The following is a 14183-nucleotide window of genomic DNA, read 5'->3' on the forward strand; positions in this document are numbered from 1 at the left end:
ATATTGCCATGTCAAGCCTCTAACCCACCTTTCCTAGCAAACCGTTTTTTGGCTATGTTACCGCTTTGCTCAGCCCCTCTTATAGCGTTGCTAGTTGCAGGTGAAGATGGAGTTTGTTCCTTGTTGGAACATGGTTATTGTTGTGATATCATTATTATATCTTATTTACTTTAATGCATCTACATACTTGGTAAAGGGTGGAAGGCTTGGCCTTATGCCTGGTGTTTTGTTCCACTCTTGCCGCCCTAGTTTTCGTCATACCGGAGTTATGTTCCTTGATTTTGCGTTCCTTACGCGGTTGGTTTATAATGGGAACCCCTTGACAGTTTGCTTTGAATAAAACTCCTCCAGCAAGGCCCAACCTTGGTTTTACCATTTGCCACCTAGCCTTTTTTCCTTGGGTTCTGTAGACTCAAGGGTCATATTTATTTTAACCCCCCCGGGCCAGTGCTTGTCTAAGTGTTGGTCCGAACCTGTCAGCCGCCGGTGGCCACCAGGGGCAACTCTGGGCTGGCCTACCGGAATCTTGGACAATCAGGTGTTGCCTTGAGAACGAGATACGCGCAGCTCCTATTAGGATGCCGGCACATCAGGCGGCTTTGCTGGTCTTGTTTTACCATTGTTGAAATGTCTTGGAACCGGGATTCCGAGACTGATCGTGTTTTCCTGGGAGAAGGAATATCCTTCGTTGACCGTGAGAGCTTGTGATGGGCTAAGTTGGGACACCCCTGTTGGGTTTTGAACTTTCGAAAGCCGTGCCCGCGGTTATGGGCAGATGGGAATTTGTTAATGTCCGATTGTAGAGAACTTGCCAGTTAACTTAATTAAAATGAATCAACTGCATGTGTAGCCGTGATGGTCTCTTTCCGGCGGAGTCCGGGAAGTGAACACGGTTCTTGTGTTATGCTTGAACGTAAGTAGTTTCAGGATCACTTCTTGCTCACTTCTAGTTCACGACCGTGTTTTGCTTCTCTTCTCGCTCTCATTTGCGTAAGTTAGCCACCATATATGCTAGTGCTTGCTGCAGATCCACCTCACTACTTTTTCCTACCCATAAGCTTAAATAGTCTTGATCGCGAGGGTGTGAGATTGCTGAGTCCCCGTGACTCACATATTACTCCCAAAACCAGTTGCAGGTGCTGATGATCCCAGTGCAGGTGATGCAACCCAGCTCAAGTGGGAGCTTGATGAAGATCATGTTTGTTGTGTTGTTTCGTTTCCTTTCGATCAGTAGTGGAGCCCAGTCGGGGCGATCGGGGATCTATGCATTTGGGGTAGTCTTTCTTTATTTTGGTTTCGTAGTCGGACCTTGATTGTATTCTAGATGATGTAATGCTATATTTATGTATTGTGTGAAGTGGCGATTGTAAGCCAACTCTGTACCTCAGTCTTATTCAGTACATGGGATGTGTAAAGATTACCCCTCTTGCGACATGCCTACAATGTGGTTATGCCTCTAAGTCGTGCTCCGACACGTGGGAGATATAGCCGCATCATGGGTGTTACAAGTTGGTATCAGAGCCTTCCCCGACTTAGGATCCCCCTGCTTGATCGAATCGCTGGCGTTGTTGAGTCTAGAAAAATGTTTTGAGTCTTATAGGATTATATATATCGGAGAGTAGGATTCTTTTTACTCCTCAGTCCCTTTGTCGCTCTGGTGAGGCCTCCAGACGTAGAGTTTTGACTCTTCTCTCCTCAAATTTCACTAATTTTTTTATGATCACGCGGATATCTTGGAATCATTCTGATGGTTTTGTGACGAGAACATTGTTCTTGGTGCCTCCTGACATTTAGGGGTCGTGGTAGTGTCCCGAGGAGTTGAGATCCGAGGTGTTGTCATCACAATTTTATCGTTGCAGTTCTGGAATACCTGAGTTTCACCGACATCGAAAGTCTCTTTTATGCAGTTGTTGGTGAGATAACCTCGACGCCACCCAGTACTAGGGCGGGAGTTCGGGAGTATTGCCATAACTCGTATAACGGATGCTTTTCGAAGGTTGAGGTAGATGATTTCCGAAGGTTTCTTGGTTATGTGTTGAAGGATGGATACAGCTTGATGTAGGATTTGTTAGTTTTGGGTGAGATATTATGCTTCCCCTGTATCCCCGACACCTGATTGCATAACCAGAAAGTTTCGGGAGTTTATAAGTGGGAATTCATGTAGCTCCTAGGATATCTTTCCGACAGATGGATGATATGAGATTGGGGTTCGATGTCTAGTGGTCCGCCTATCCACGGTTGGTTTTACAGTGGTCTCGTTGTGTATTAAAGAGTCCTTGGCTATGCTGACTCAGGGACGCTTCGTATGTCATGAGCACTGACTTGTACATGATGGTGCTGTACGATCGAGCCCGTGTGGGCCCCACCACGAAAACTTCGGACGAAATCTCTATCATATGTTTGTTCCGGCTTATTTTGCAAGCCAATCCTTTGTTTTTGTTTTCAGTTGTGGTATACGAGTTGCTTCAATGTCAAATGTTGATTCCATACCTTCCCAAAGTGGTGTTCTCATACTCCTATGTGAATACCAATCCTTCATGATAATCGAGATTGTCATGTAAATCCTTTTCAACCGGCGTGTTCCTCTTCAAGGGGATCCGATCATTTTCAACATCCGCAAGATCCAATCTTAGTTTTCTCAATGGTGTTAGTTTCATCCATCCCAAGTTGTCTTTGTCGTCCCTCCCTCCCACCCTTGTTTCTTCAAGGACTCAGATTTCTGAATCAAGTATCCATCTTATGGATGTGAAGCCTCTCCATTCTTTTCCGTCAATATTCTTATCCGGTGATTCTCAGGAAGATTCTAATGGAGCTTCAAGTTCATCATTTGTCATTCTTTTTCTTCTTCGGCGGTTTGAATTCAAGCCTTTAGTGTTGATCATATCCCTTTTCCTCCTTGCAATGCTCTCCCATGCTAGTGGACCTCTTAATCATCCACTTCTAGCTATTCAATTGTTCCGGAGTGCTCAAGTTATCTCAAAGATTCGTGTTTCCACTCTCCATTCATTCACGCTCTTTCGAGATTTTTATCTCATTCAAGCCATTTAAATCAACCGGTGCAATCTCCCTTTTAAGTAATTGTTCGGAGGTGTTTCTTTTTAGTGGGACCTAACCCATAGGTCTAATCCCAGGATCTTACCTGACTCTTCTAATTCTTTCCGGAGTTATTCTCAAATCCATTTCAAAGTTTGACGTAAGAATGTTTTGTCATCAGGTAAATGCCTTCTCCTAGATCTTTCAAATTCTTTCATCGTTGGTTCATCCTTTCTAATTTTCACCCCGGAGTATCTCAACAATTCATGGTGGTGTTTCTCATCGTCATTCTCAACATTTGAAGTCCGAAGAAGAGTTTCTCTTAAATCTTGCTCCATTCTCTTCAAAATTCATGGTTCTAGCTTGATGCCATCCTCTCATAATTGTTTTCGATTGTGAGAATTCTTTTCACTCATCCGGAGCATTTCACGAGTCTTTTCAGTTTGATTCTCCGGAGGCCATCATTTCAGAAGATTTTTTTTATTCCTAGCTTTCAGCTCTCGTTCTCCAAATCTTACCGGTGCATAAATCAAGTTTTCTCTAATCAATTCGGGATCTCTTCATTATCTAGTATCTAAATTTCCCCAAGTATCTTTGTTCATTTTCTAATTCGTACCGGTGATTCATCTCTTTTCTTCGTTCTTTTCCAATTCTTATGGTGGTTCGTTCAAGAGTTCTCTTCCTTGGTCATTTATCAATTTATTCCTTGTTTCCAAATCCTACCGGTGGTTCGTTGAAGACCTTCTCAAGTTTGCGCTATATCTATCTTAATCCTTTTTCAACGAGAATAAGTAGTATGCCAAATCTGTTGGTTGTCATCAATCTAATTGGTGAAGCATGAGCATAATGTAATTCTTATTCTTGTTTCATTGAGTAAATTCAATTCCTTATTCCGGAGGTTCATCAAATTCTCTATTTCAATTGTTTTCATCTTTTCTTTTCCGGAGTTTCAAGTTTTCCGCATTATCTCGTCGCAAAGCTCCATTTAATCATTGCAAGGCTTCACCTTATATTCTCAACTTCTCTTTCTTTTTGTCATCCTTTTGATTACTGGAGTTCTTCATGGAGAATCTACATGATGTTTCATCAAGGATTTAATTCCTTCTCCAAGTGTTCATCGAGATTCTTTTCAGAGGAGTTCAAGCATTCTTCATCTTGCATTCCGAAGTGCGATTCTTTCATATCTCATCTTTTGAGGCGGTGTTATGTCATTGTTGATAATTTCCCTTCGTGTTTCACGATTCACAAGTTTTCAAGAGTGACATATCTAAATCCATCAATTTCTCTTCGCTCAAGATATTTTTTCAACCAATTAATCTCGTCATTGAAGTTATCTTGGGTTATATTTCACCTAAAGCTTTCCCTAAGGATTGTTGCTATTTATGGTGCTTATAAATGATCCAAGTTCTTCTTTTATCCTCCCGGTGAAATAGTTTTCTTGTCTGCTTGTTCATATCAATTCAAATCCATTGTTTCTGTTAGTGGCGGAATTTCACCTCATAGTTTTGAGATGTTCTCCATAAGCCCACTACAAGCTTACTCTTTTCGTTGTTGGTTTTCCAACAACTACGTTCAAATCTTCTCCTAAAGATGCTTTCAAGATCATTCGAGGTAGAAGATATTGTTTTCTCCTCCGTTCATTCCATTCCATTTTTTTCTTTGTTCCGGAGGCATTGTGATGTTACTCTCTTCAATCATCATCTCGAATGGTGAGGATTGTGTTCTTTCATTATATCCATTTAACCGGAGTGTTGTGCCCTTTTCTCAAGTTCTTTTTGCCTTATCAAGTCTTCCATCTCTTTTCAACCGGAGTGCTGTCCGAATTTGTTCTTCCTTGTTCCTCTTTTCTAACGGAGTATTTTCAAATTCGCTCATCTCCGTTGTATTCTTTCTTTCAAGTTGTTCAACATTTCAAGGTTCTTTGGTTTCACTCGTTTGTCAAAGAAGGAACTTAGTTTTACCTGTTCTCCTCCTCTTCCGTTTTCCCTCCGGTGCCATCCTAGATCTCGGGACGAGATCCTCTCGTAGTGGTGGAGTGTTGTAACGCCCCGAGACCGTTGTGCCAGGTGTCTTCCAGTTATTCACTTTTGTCGCCTTGTCATTTGTTTGCATGCCATGCATTTCATGTCATGTCATCATGTGCATCGCATTTGCATACGTGTTCGTCTCATGCATCCGAGCATTTTCCCCGTTGTCCGTTTTGCAATCCGGCACTCCTATGTCCTTCGCGCCCTCTTTTGTCTCTTTTCGTGAGCGGGTGTTAAGCTTTCTCGGAATGGACAAAGATTTGCCAAGCAGCCTTGGTACACCACCGGTACGCCGCCTGTCAAGTTTCGTGCCATTTGGAGTCCGTTTGATACTCCAACGGTTAACCGGGGAACCGTAAAGGCCTCGTATATGTTGCAGCCCAACACCCCTCCAAAGTGGCCCAATAACCCATCCAAACCCCCTACATCCTCTCGGTCGTTCAATCACGATCGCGTGGCCAAAAACCGCACCTCATTTGGACTCTCCTAGCTCCATCTACCTATAAATATGTGTGCCTCCCCGAAATTTTCGCGCAGATGAAACCCTAGATCCATCTTCCCCGCACCGCCGGACATGTCCGGCCGGTGGAAGGACACGTCCGCCGCCTCCTGTGCCCACTCAGAGGCCGCCACGTGTCACACCGCGCCTCCTCTCTCTCCCACCGCCGCCGCTGTCCCTGCAGGCCCATCCGGGGCCCTCCCGAGCCCGTGGGAGCCCAGATCCCGCCACCCTTGCTCCGTGCGGTTGCCCGCTCGCCGCCGATATTCACCAGCGCCGCCTCGCCGGCACAACCTCGCCGGAGCTGCGCTCCGCTCCGGTCTTCCTCCCAGCCATCCCCGCCGCCCGAGCCGCTCTGCCGCTCGCGTCGGGCATCGCCGCCGTCCCCGTGCGACCCCGCCTCCTGCCGACCTTGCCGGCCACCGGAGCAGCGCCGGTGACCAGCGCCAGGCGGACCCGCATGCCCCGGCTCCCATCGCCTTATCACGCCGCTGTCGCATGATCCCTGCACCGCCCGAGCATCGTCCATGCCCCGATCCGGCCGCTTGCTACCGGATCCGGTCGTCTGCAGCCACCTCGCCGGAGTTCCGCCTTCCCTCGTCACTGAAGAAGCAGCCGGCGTTGCCGTTGACTTCGTCCCCGCTAGATCTGCACGGCTCCGTCCCTACATGGCCACGTCCACCGAACCAAACGCGTCGCCCGCAACCAGATCCCTCCGTCCCGCGTTGACTTTTCGCGGAGGTGATTTTCTTCTAAGTCCCCAGATCTGTGATATTTTCAGGCCATGTTCATCGCATCATAACTCCTCATCCGTAGCTCCGTTTTGTGCGTGTGAGATATCAAATTGTTCATACGAACACGATCTTCATCGAGCTCCCACTTGAGCTAGGTTGCATCACCTGCACTGGCATCATCAGCACCTGCAACTCGTTTTGGGAGTAATCTGTGAGTCACGGGGACTCAGCAATCTCACACCCTCGCGATTAAGACTATTTAAGCTTATGGGTAGGAAAAAGTAGTGAGGTGGATCTGCAGCAAGCACTAGCATATATGGTGGCTAACTTACGCAAATGAGAGCGAGAATAGAAGCAAAACACGGTCGTGAACTAGAAGTGAGCAAGAAGTGGTCCTTAAACTACTTACGTTCAAGCATAACACAAGAACCGTGTTCACTTCCCGGACTCCGCCGGAAAGAGACCATCACGGCTACGCACGCGGTTGATTCATTTTAATTAAGTTAAGTGTCAAGTTCTCTACATTCGGACATTAACAAATTCTCATCTGCCCATAACCGCGGGCACGACTTTCGAAAGTTCAAAACCCTGCAGGGGTGTCCCAACTTAGCCCATCACAAGCTCTCATGGTCAACGAAGGATATTCCTTCTGCCAGGAAAACTCGATCAGTCTTAGAATCCCGGTTACAAGACATTTCGACAATGGTAAAACAAGACCAGCAAAGCCGCCCGATGTGCCGACATCCTGATAGGAGCTGCACATATCTCATTCTCAGGGCAACACCGGATTGTCCAAGATTCCGGTAGGCCAGCCTAGAGTTGCCCCCGGTGGCCACCGGCGGCTGACAGGTTCGGACCAACACTTAGACAAGCACTCGCCCGGGGGGGTTAAAATAAATATGACCCTTGAGTCTGCAGAACCCAAGGAAAAAAGGCTAGGTGGCAAATGGTAAAACCAAGGTTGGGCCTTGCTGGAGGAGTTTTATTCAAAGCAAACTGTCAAGGGGTTCCCATTATAACCCAACCGCGTAAGGAACGCAAAATCAAGGAACATAACACCGGTATGACGAAAACTAGGGCGGCAAGAGTGGAACAAAACACCAGGCATAAGGCCAAGCCTTCCACCCTTTACCAAGTATGTAGATGCATTAAAGTAAACAAGATATAATAATGATATCACAACAATAACCATGTTCCAACAAGGAACAAACTCCATCTTCACCTGCAACTAGCAACGCTATAAGAGGGGCTGAGCAAAGCGGTAACATAGCCAAAAAACGGTTTGCTAGGAAAGGTGGGTTAGAGGCTTGACATGGCAATATGGGAGGCATGATAAAGCAAGTGGTAGGTATCGTGGCATAGCAAAAGAGCGATCAACTGGCAAGCAAAGATAGTAGTGATTTCAAGGGTATGGTCATCTTGCCTACAAAGTTCTCCGAGTTGATGGAAGCTTGATCCTCGTAAGAGTACTCAATGGGTACCTTGAACACGAGCTCGTCTCCCGGCTCTACCCAAGGCAAGAACAAAAGCAAAGGAAACCACAATCAACCATGGTGCAATGCACAAGCAACATGATGCAAAACATGGCATGATATGCGGGATGTGATATGCAATGCATATGCATGCTCCGGAAGGAAAAGATTGAACCAGGCCTCAACTTGGAAAACCAAGTGCATCGCTGGAAATATGAGTTGATTTCGGTCGAAATCGATATAAAGATCACCGAAAACGGATGCATGGTTTGCAAATGCCAAGCCAAACAATAATGGCACGATTCTGCGATTAATAGCACGATGCCATCTAAAATGCAACAAGAAACTAAGCTACTGCACTCTAACATAGCAACAAAGCACATGACAGTGATCTACTCAAGATGCTTGACAAAAGATGAACACTGAGCTACGGCTAAATCACACAAGAGCAGGTTCAAACAAGCATGGCAAAAGTGCAAAAGATATCCGCTTCACAGACTTGGTGAAAATACTAACATGCCAGGAATCAACATCAGAAAGCAATGTTTAGAGCAAGATAACAACATGCTACAGGATCAGAACATAGAAATACAAGGCATGGCATGATTCTACTCCAAGCATATAACAAAAGTCCCTTACTGACCAGAAGCCAAAAGGGATCAGAAGATATGATGGCACCCATGTAAACATAGCAAGTTCCGTTAACAGATTCAGACTTAGCAGAAAAACTGGACATGGCATAAACAGAATTATGAAGGCATGTTTGCAAGCTCAATGCACTCAACACAAGGCATTGCATGACAAACTAAGCATACACCCAGCAAGAAGAAATTATCAAGAAGCTAAACATGGCAAGAACAATCTCATAGCATGCATGGATCAACTACAACAACCTTGGCAAAATTGATTAACACGTAAACAATCTGCCGGGAACATTTTATAGCAAAAGTAGAGCAAGATTGAGTCATGATAGGGTACTCCATAAATGCAAACAGGGACATGGATGGATATAGCATAACCTTATGTCCAAATCATCCTTACTGAACATACTCAAAAGAATCATGGATCACTCTGTAGCAGCATGAATACTTGGCATTAAAATAACAACAGGGAAATGACTTAGTGAAATTCTAAGTCCCTGGAATCAGCAATATTATGAGAGCTACTTTGCATGCATGTGCTAGTCAGCACATTTATCACAAAAATACATGGCATACACCCCTGTAAAGATGGCATGGCATAGCCCAAAACATATGTAGAGAACATGACCATATGCAGCACACAATAATCATGGCAATAATGACAAATGCTCATAATCTGATAAGAATCAGGAACTGACGTTTTATAGCACTCTTGCAACAGTCATTAGGGCACCAAGATGGACTAAAACAAGCATGGTGGCCTTGACGAACCGAAGTGGTAGTAGGCGAGAAACACGGTCACGCTAGTCCCCGGAGATGTAGTTTTGTGTATAGAACTTGACGGGTCAGGAGATCTCGGGGAGGAAGGGGCTCGGTTCATGCCAAGGTCACGGAGAGGCCGGCCATGGCATTGGGCAGGGGTGCCCGAGGTGGTGTAGGTGGACCATGGCGAGGAGGAGCCGCTCTTCCTGCAAGCCGTCGCCGCCAACGATCGGCTCGTCGACGACGTCAAACCCGGCAGCGGCAAGCACCTCGTCGTCGAACACGTCTCCCTCAACGGGTGTCATTGTGCTCGACGCGCCTGGAAGGTGGACGAACAAATCGTCACCCACCCTCAGGTACTTGCCGGAGCCGGAAGCAGCAGAGGAGGAAGGCTGGTCACCAGCCTCCTCCTCCTCCTGCTTCTCGGCAATGGTCCCGTCGGCTTCCCCGGCAGGCCCCTTGCCGGCCTCCTCAGTGGCAGCCTTGTCGGCCCCCCCAGTGGGCCCCTCAGCGGCGTCCTCGGCAGCGTCTTTGGCGGCCTCCTCGGCGGCGATCCTCTCGGCGTCCACCTCGACGGCCTTGGCGACGCTCTCAATGACGGCGTCCACGCCCTCTGGGTTCACCGAGGAAGAATCTGGGCGCCTAAGAAGGGGGTGAGGCAAGGCCAGGACCAGGAGCCCAAAAAAAGGGGGAAGCAGGGACGAACGGCAAACGACTTACCTGTGCCAGTACCCGACTAGGAAACGGAAGCCCCCTCCCCGCCAACATTTGGCATCGAGGCAAAGTTGCCGGCGCCCAAGTTCTCCTCCTTCTCCTTCATATGCGTGGGCCCGGTACCTGGCTCCCTTGCCGGGGACGCCCCCCGGGGCGGCGTGTTGGGAGTAGCCCTTCATGGCTCCTCCTGCTGCCGCTCTCCTCCTGCGTACCTGACAAGGTCAGCACCAAGGTGTCATGCCCTGACACATGTCGACAGGAGAAGAGTGATGAACTTGCGCTAGGGTTCTGCCGGGGGCTACTGTCCGGGCTGCTCAACACCACCAATGGCGCCCCCGAAGTACTAGCTTGGGGCTGGCCACCCACCGAGGCCTTGGCCCTCTTCGCTCTCTGGGCCAACGTCTTGCCGTCCCTGCAAAGATGAAAACAAGTCAAGAGAAGCAATGTAGATTGAGGAGGCAGAGATAACGAAAAGGAACCAGATACTTACTCGTCGTCCACCTCCTTCTCTGCTGTCTTCCTCTTCCTCCTCGGGCTGAGGGATCCATAATCAAAAGTAACCTCCATATCAACATTCGCTGGAGGAGGAGAAGGAGGTGGTGTCTGGGCACGCGCGGACGAAGAAGGGGCGGCTGTCTTCTTCTTCACCGCGACCTTATCTGGCTTCTTTGCCGCCGCGGCCCTCGTATGGTGTCTGGGCTCCTCCAAGGTCAGCTGTGACCGCGCAGCCCTGCCGGGCCGGACCGGCTCGCCGGAACTGGCCCGCCGCAGGACTCGCCCCCTCCCCGTAGGTGGCGTCGGCTCTGTGGTCTCGGCCTCCTCCTAAGACGACCCGCCGGTCACATCTTCAACCAAAGGAGCCTCGGTGCCGGCGCTGCTGGCTCCCTCGGCGGCCACCGCCCACCGAGCGAGCTCCTCCTCCTCCGCGGTCGTCGCGGCCTTGTCCTCCACTCCAATGGTGTTGCTGGCCTCCCTGGCAAGTTGCGCCTCCCTCGCCCTGGGGGCGATGTAGTTCAGCTCCACCTGGGAGGTGTCCTGGACAAGCAGCCGCTCGGCGTCGGCGTTGACATACACCTCGTGCAGGGTGCCGAAGAACTGCTGCACTTCAGCGTCCTCCGGCTCCTTCCAGCTTGGGACGGTGCCGTGCGTGTTGCATTTCGGCATCATGGCGATGATCTCGGACAGACGCGAGTTGTTTCACAACAGGACCACCCCCGTCGGCAACTTGAACATAGGCCCCTTGAGGACCTTGCCGGCCTTCGCGACGGCCGTCGCAACCTTGCCGATCCGCTCGACCTCGCCGTCGCGGCCCATGTCGAGCTGGAAGATCCGCTGGCAGAAATGGGCGTGCGCCATCACTATGAAGTTGTGGTCGAGGCCAGGGCGGAGCCGCATGATGTCGGCGGGGTTCATGAAGAGCCAGGCTAGCCTCCCTTTGTTATGCAGGGGAGTGATCCGGCGACAGATGAAGTCCGCCCGATCATCTCAAGGGTGAGCCCGGCCTTGGTAAGCCACAGAATCCTGGTGGTGTCGACCGTGAGCTTTCCTTCATTGGTGTCGACGTCGCTCTAATCGCTTATGTGAACCGGCGGCGCCCGGCGAACTTTGCAGAACGCCGGCGGGTCCTTCTCTTCGATCCAGCACCACCGGCCCCACCATTCTTCACACCTCTCCTTCATGGCGCCGTCTGGGTACGCTCCCTTGGATTTTGGGATCCAGGCGATGCACCCCGAGATGGCACCTCCCGTTTGGATCCGAGGGAAGAAGTAATGGCGGAAGAGCGCCATGTTGGGGTGCACCCCGGCAAAGCCTTCACAGAGGTGCGCACAAAGGGCCATGCACGCCACCGCATTCGGAGTAAAATCCAGGAGGTGGAAGCCGAAGATGTGCATGATGTCGCTGAAGAAATCGGAGAAGGGAGGACAGAGCCCGCAAGAAAAATAATCAACAAAGAAGGGGTGCCGATTTGGGGCAGCCTCGGCGCAGTTGGAGGGGATGACGCGCGTAGCCAGATGCCCCGAATTCTCTCCCCCCGTTTTCACTCCCCATAGAAGCCTGAAGGAGTCCCGAAGCTCGAACACGTCGACCATCGAGGGGAAGAAGGCGGACTATGTTCGCTGCACCGCCAGCGCACTCTCCGGTGGCTTCGCGGCTCCGGCGTCCTTGGCCACTCCCTTGCCCTTGGTGAATTTTGGCGCCATGGCGACTAGGGGAGGAGGTCACGACAGAGGGCGGTGGAAGCGCAACGACGGCAAGCGGGGACGAAGCTTAAGGAAGAAGAGGAAGGCAGACGGAGGTTTCCGAGATTGGGGTTGCGCGGAGGGTAAAACGAACAGTGCGCCCGCGACTATCCCTTTTTATGGGGAAGCCGTGGGGTGCGCTGCCCATTTACTGCGACGTGACGCATGCGTGTGGAAACTGCCCCACGCATGCCGCCCACGTCACGCACACCCCTCCATGCCACGCCACGCGCGCGGGTCGTGGGAGGCGGAGCGCGGGAAGAATCTTACCACGGTAAAAACCGCCCCACCTGCCCGCGCACCGTTTTGGGCCTGGCCCAACAACGTGTTGCCTTATGTATGACCGAGGCCCGGGGGCTCCTGTCGGTGTACAAAAATAGGGGCGCATCTTTGTACCCCTTTTTCCTGTGCACGGGCAGTCAGAGCCGTGCCCACGGCCACACCAAGCAGAACGAGGGAGGTGAGCCAAGGTAAGATCGGAGCCCAAGACAATCAAAGCAACGCCAAGGCCAAGACCACAAAGAGCAGAGGGACGAAGCAAGTTCCCCCGGCGAGACCCTTGCCGGGTGGCCTCAGCGGCCCCGGCAAGACTCTTGCCGGGACAGCTCGCCCTGCACCAACAGAGCGAGCCACCCTTGAGCCCATGGCCCTAGTGCCATCATCAGCGTGGGGCCAGGGCTCGGGAAGGCACGGGTGGCGTGTAGATATTTGTGAAGACATATTCAAGATCATATTAGAAGATGACGATTCTCGGCAAGATCCTTGCCAAGGAAGGCCACCAGACCCCCGGCAAGATCCTTGCCGGGCACGACAACACGCCACGGCGAGACCCTTGCCGGGCCACCCGACAAGGCCCTAGCCGAAGACGCCGACAAGACCACCACCAAGACCACGTCAACCAAGCTTCCACCGCCGTTCACATGCAGCTGCCAGCCCAACCAGCTGGGCGGGCACCTGCGTGGCAACATGCAGCTCCCAGGCCAACTCATCAAGCGCCTGCATGGCGGCATGCAGATCTTCATGAAGGCTCCACCACCGTGCCAAATCAGCTGCCTGCCTGCCTACATGGCACCGCACGCATCCCTGGCTGAGGCGCGTGTCGAAGAGAGGACGAGCGAAGATGGATGGGACGGGCCTCGCCCCCGTCCCCGATAAAGCAAGAGGACACCTAAGCGATGCATTAAATGCACCTTGTCCTGTAATATGAGGGATAACCTCGTGTCACTGTAGACCTTTCCACCTCCTGTGTGCCACTGTGGCAACCCCTTTTCATATAAAAGGAGGCCCGAGGCGACAAGGAGGGGGATTCGGCTCTTTCGAACCACACGCTGACCACAGCTAGTTCGAGAGCTCAAGAACTCTCAGAAATACACCCACCAAAGCAGGACTAGGGTTTTATGCATCCTCGCGGCTCGAACCTGGGTAAACGATCCTTGTGCTGTCTACTAGCCCTGCTCTCCTTGTAACCCTGCGCCCCGGCAACCGTAGTAGGGATTCTTGTGATCCCATAGGTGTCATTCCACACCGACACCAGGGGGCGCCGGGCATCGCCCAGTTTGGACCAACACTCAAGGAGCACTTGCCCGGGGGTTTAAAATAAAGATGACCCTTGAGTCTGCAGAACCCAAGGGAAAAATGCTTAGGCGGCAAATGTTAAAACCAAGGTTGGGCCTTGCTGGAGGAGTTTTATTCAAAGCGAACTGTCAAGGGGTTCCCATAACACCCAACAGCATAAGGAACGCAAAATCAAGGAACATATCACCGGTATGATGAAAACTAAGGCTGCAAGAGTGGAACAAAACACCAGGCATAAGGCCGAGCCTTCCACCCTTTACCAAATATATAGATGCATTAATTAAATAAGAGATATTGTGATATCCCAACATAACCATGTTCCAACATGGAACAAACTTCAACTTCACCTGCAACTAGCAACGCTATAAGAGGGGCTGAGCAAAAGTGGTAACATAGCCAAACAATGGTTTGCTAGGATGGTTGAAAAAGGTTAGAGGCTATCATGGCAATTTGGGAGGCTTGATAAACAAGTAGTAGGTAGCGTGA

The sequence above is a fragment of the Triticum urartu genome, chromosome 5, assembly GCF_003073215.2.
Source record: "Triticum urartu cultivar G1812 chromosome 5, Tu2.1, whole genome shotgun sequence".
NCBI classification, from domain to species: Eukaryota; Viridiplantae; Streptophyta; class Magnoliopsida; order Poales; family Poaceae; genus Triticum; species Triticum urartu.